The sequence below is a fragment of the Adiantum capillus-veneris genome, chromosome 30, assembly GCF_014529385.1.
Source record: "Adiantum capillus-veneris isolate H3 chromosome 30, ASM1452938v2, whole genome shotgun sequence".
Taxonomy (NCBI): Eukaryota; Viridiplantae; Streptophyta; class Polypodiopsida; order Polypodiales; family Pteridaceae; genus Adiantum; species Adiantum capillus-veneris.
In genome coordinates, this window is record NC_140960.1 from 53,747,995 (window position 1) to 53,753,359 (window position 5,365).

The following is a 5,365-nucleotide window of genomic DNA, read 5'->3' on the forward strand; positions in this document are numbered from 1 at the left end:
TTATTTTTTTAAGAAGCAATAACTCCACCTTTGACATGGCATGCAAACTTTGATGAAACATAAGTGAACCACATGAGGCACAATCAAAAGAAGGAGTATCCTCGATTACCTTCGCATATTTTGAAACTCTACTAGGAGAAACTGCAGAGCTTTTTTGATGTGTTCGAGATGACTTGGACATATTGTAAATTTTGGTTATGACTTGTTTAAGGGTAAAGGTGTTGGGATATAGACTCAAGAAAATAGAAGCAACTTGCTGAACAGCAACATTATGCGTGTCAATGAGAGTAGCTAGAGACAATGTAGCCTCTTTCGGCCATACACATCGTTTACGTTTAGGACGGTCAAAACCACCGGGAAACCATAAGAATTCACCATGCAAACTCAACACAACCAATGATGGCAAAGTTGAAGAGGAGGGACAGCCATGCGCAGAAAGGAGCGAGCTTCACGTATAGTCTCACCTTGGTAGAAGTAAAGTTTACATGCAACAGAAAACATACTGCACATTATACCAACCAAGTGTACGCTCAACATCAATGAGGATTGGCGAGTAGACAAGAGAGAGATTATAAATTCTCTTTGATCAAGAGAGTGTGATTGAAGACTTGTGATCCAAGGCTGCACCCAAATTTTCAAAATGTCTTCATTTTTCAATGATATTTGATGCACAATCACATCCACGACTTCAGACTCAAGAGATTGCAAAGAGAGGCTCAAGTTAAAAAGATGAAGTAAGCTTAGCAAAACATCTTTGTTGTTCAAAAAATTACATATAAATATGGGATCTAGATACAATCTTTTACTTTCAGCCCACAAAATCAGATCGCTTGCCATTTACAAAAAGGATAGTGTAAGAAAGAGATACACAACTAGGCACCTTTGAAAGCTGTGATCTGACCCGACTTGTCAATAGTAAACCAACCAGCCTTCTTAAAGTTCAAAAGTGACGATTTTAGATCCACCAAACTTTTCTCAAAGAGATGCAGAAATGGACGAGAAAATCCAAGCACAGAGTCCACTACAGCACCTTGTAAAATAACATCAACAGCCTCTCCATCTTGAGGATATAATTTGGCAGGTAACACAGGTTGTTTATTGATTGTAGATTGTCTTCCACAAGAGTAGAAAAATGGGTTGCTAGCTTGGCGGCTTACATTCAAACCTTTGCATGTGCCACAAGAAAACTCCACCCAAACTGTTCACACTAACAATCTCCAAAGTTCCAAACACCTACCAATTTCACATTTTACAATGAGAATTATAACAATTTTTATTGGATATGCAATAAAAGATTACCTTCTTCCCAAAGCCTAAGTTCAAGACTTGTTTCTGCAAGTATTCTTGGAAGACATCAGCCAACGAAGGAGGCAAAGGACACAAGATTGTAGCATCGACGACACTAAGAGTGTTAGATAGGTGCTTGAAGACGTTAATGTTACGAGCAACGCAAGTGAAGAATCCTTTTTCTTTGACGTCATTGACCATAAGTTGATAGTCGAGGTGCCGCGTTGGAACAAAGAGAAGCTGCCACACACATAGCTTAGAAAAAGGATACACAAAACTATATGAAAGGCTGGTTAAAACTTACACTAGCTCGATCGCTTGTTGACGGTCCATCAGCAATGGTCAATCGAAAACTAGGAGTGCCATCACTTCGAGTTGCATTCTCTACTTTGACGACAATAAATGCAAGGGTCGACACAGACTCGTTAGCATTAGGAGCTTGGGCCAACAGCTCTTTGATGTTTTGTTCAGGATAAAGGTAGAGGTAGCACTTGAAAGGCTCCGCCTTAACAACTAAAGTAGTTGCATCTGCATACAGAGCCCACAAGCAAGTGCCACCGTCTTTTACAACAGCCCTTTTAACACATGCCCCCTCGATGCGCATGTAATCATGGACAACGAACGCCTCTATAAACTCTGAGAGATATATCTCAGTCACCACAAAAGTTACAGTATGGCGAGATTCTCTGTCAACGAGGTCTACACGCATGTATCTACCATAGTTAGACTTTGGTATTTATAAGTACCATACTTACAGAGCACTTTGCCTTCGAAGGCAAATCTAAAATTTGCAGTCTCGGACAACTCGGAGATCGCTAAGTTTCTTAGGGTAGGGGTTATGGCCAACTGAGAAGTGAACGATTCAGCATTTGGCTCGTCTATCTCTTCACCTATATTTTTTATCAGAGGCGACGAGAATGAGGTATCTGCCAAGCACCTAGACGCTTTACCTAAAAACAACCATTGGTGTGAGTAATATAGTCTATCTAATCAAAAGGGAAACAACAAGTATTACCTCTAACCGCAAGCAATGCCTTTTTAATAGCCGAAGAAGAGGCTTTATTCAACTTTCCTCTTGGGCTAAGCTTTTTGCTATGCGGAGAAGGTTCTGAGGATTGATTGAGGCTTTGAGCCAAAGGAGAAAAATCAGCAGCAGTGTTACACTTCTCATTGTCACGAAGCTCTTTTTGCACAGAAGGTGATTCTACACGCTCGGGCTCATACAGTGCATCATCAAAAGTAATGTCTACAAACATATGCTCATGTCAATGCTCAAGATCAGATGCTCAAAGTAAACACAGCTCAAGTAAAATCAAGATAACAACATACTCACCATTCATGGGAGTATCCATTGTATTAGATATGCAAGCTAGAATTGCAGGGAACTATGACAATAAGAGCTTAAGCTTTAGGAATGGCATATGTATATGGTGCTAGAGGTAGTTGTTTATATAGGAGCTGTGAGAGGAGGAGTGGAGAGCAATGAGATGTTTCTATGATGAGAGCCAATGCCTCACGTTCAGCATACAAATCAAAGCAGAGAGATTGCAAAAAGATATTGCAATATCTTTTATTAACTGAGAGGTATCATTTCACGTTTTCAAAAGTAAAAGCACATATTTTGAGGCGACTTTATAACAACTTGAGGTAGTAATGACTAGGTACTCTTTTCTATTTTTTTCAAGAAGTGAGTTAAACATCTCACAATAAATCAAAATAAAATAACCTAAATTATAGTTAACAAATATCTTATAGGACGGTGCATTTATTATGGGTGACATGTTTTTTTCGATGCATTTAAATATAACCAAAAGATTTAAAGAAATAAATTTTAGGCTCATTTTAAATAATAAAATATCTAGACTCTATAAACCTAGCTCAATACAAAGTCCTAATCTTTAAAATAAGGATAGTATATGTTTCTCAAAAGTAATATAAACCTATCTTCTTTATAATATTAAAATTAAGTTTAAGCACAATGATATTTTCTTTATTTTGATAATTAGTAACTGTAAAATAAAGACAACAAAAGAGTTATTTTTGCTTAAAATAATAAAATATCTCGACTCTATAAACCTAGCTCAATACAAAGTCCTAATCTTTAAAATAAGGATAGTATATGTTTCTCAAAAGTAATATAAACCTATCTTCTTTATAATATTAAAATTAAGTTTAAGCACAATGATATTTTCTTTATTTTGATAATTAGTAAGTGGAAAATAAAGACAACAAAAGAGTTATTTTTGCTTAAAATTCTATCCTAAGTTTAGACAAAAATTAACAAACAAACCAAAATTCAAAAGAGACTGTCAAATAAACTTATCTGCGAGCACAATCAAATTCCTCATTGTTGATTTATCTTTGCCTATACCATAAGCTCAGAACAAAACACCCAACAACATAAAGGACGTGAATCCATAGTTGGGTGTATAATCATCATCACAGCTTATCCCGTAGAAGAGTACCATTCGTTTCAATGCTCAGTCTTTTTTTTAATCTCTATTCATCTAGAGATGAATAGCAAATGATGAGTGGACATCATTGCAAAAAATCCTCGATAAACTAATCCCCTATAAACTAGCAAGTCTTAGATAAAAAGCTCTATTGCTTTGCCTGTGGACGCATTACAAAAATATTCGAGGAAACCTAACATACTACATACAAAGAGTGAATAATACAAAAAAATATAACCAATCTTAAGCATCAAAGAACTATCACGAAAGTCAAAGGACATATTCATATATTCTTCCAAAATGTGCCTTGCAAAACTAATGAGCTCAGAGTAACAAAACATTCTTGAAGTACTTATAAGCTTTTCCTCACTCAACTTAAAGAGGAGAAAGTGCTGGATATTAGCACCATCAGTGATCAGCAACAAGTGAACAAGGAGCAGCCTTGAGCTTCTTCAACAGCCACAAGGCATAATTAAAAATGGTGTTACAACTACACAAATAAATAGGCTGAGGACCAAATAAATACAGAAAAGGAAGCAAAGCCAAAGCTATATAGCCCCAGTCGATATCGGAAACCTCAAGATTATCAAACCGCAACAGTCTGAAGATAACATTTAGTTGGATTAACCTTCAATGCTAATGCTTGCATTGCCTCTCGGCCCCTCTCAGCACTGCTGGCAGCCCTGTCACAAACCAACGTCGATCTACCACTACCTCAATTCTGGTACAATATCATACACAAAATACAAAACCAAACACGTAGACGTCGGCAGGTAAAGGCACAACAGCTGACGCCGAGGCTAACATAAATGCTTGCACTGCCTCTCGGCCCCTCTGAGAATTTACTTGCAGCCTCGTCGCAATTTACCCACGTCGACCTACCATTGCCCTACAATCAAGTACAGTTTCATACACATCATATGCAAGGCAAGATACATAAGTTTATATGTTTAAAGTATACAAACCTCTGTAAAAGTGTTGCAAGGCAAACATAGAATACCTGAAGCACCTTAGGCGAACAACAGATATGCAGCAGCATGGCCGAACACCATCACTGTGGAAGCGGCGGGAGCCAAAGTCCAATGGGCGAACCAGTGAGTGGTGACAAAAAAGCAGCAGAATCTGCACCAGATGTCATACACATCATATGCAAGGCAAGATACATAAGTTGACATGTTAAAAGTATACAAACCTCTGTAAAACTACTGTGAGGCAAACATAAAAAACCTGCAGTACCTTAGGCGAGCAACATAACTGCAGCAGCATGCCCGAACACCATTACTGTGGAAGCGGCGGGAACCGAAGCCCAATGGGCGAACCAGTGAATGCTGCCGACTCTGCTGCTTTTCCCGTCATTCGGATGTAGTCTCTGTTGCCGAGACGGAGATGCAAGGGCTTACAGACAAGCGGCATTGGAGCACATCAGAGAGGCTGAGTGGGTTGAAGAAGATATGATCAGCGCATCAGTACACAAAGGCTTACGCCGTGCACTCCCTGGTTCCGTGACAGGACGATGGAGCATCAGGTAGCTTGCAGTGCCTTTGAGTAGGCAGAAAACCATGGTATCAAGCGTTCTGCTAGAGGACATTGTCGAGGAGCTCCAGGCCAAGCTTTCTCTGGATGCC

At 38.8% G+C, this 5,365-nt stretch overlaps 1 pseudogene; it reads right to left on the minus strand.

The window, feature by feature from the left end:
* Positions 1 to 872: 872 nt before the first annotated feature.
* Positions 873 to 5,153, minus strand: LOC147417973 (uncharacterized; annotated as a pseudogene).
* Positions 5,154 to 5,365: the final 212 nt, after the last annotated feature.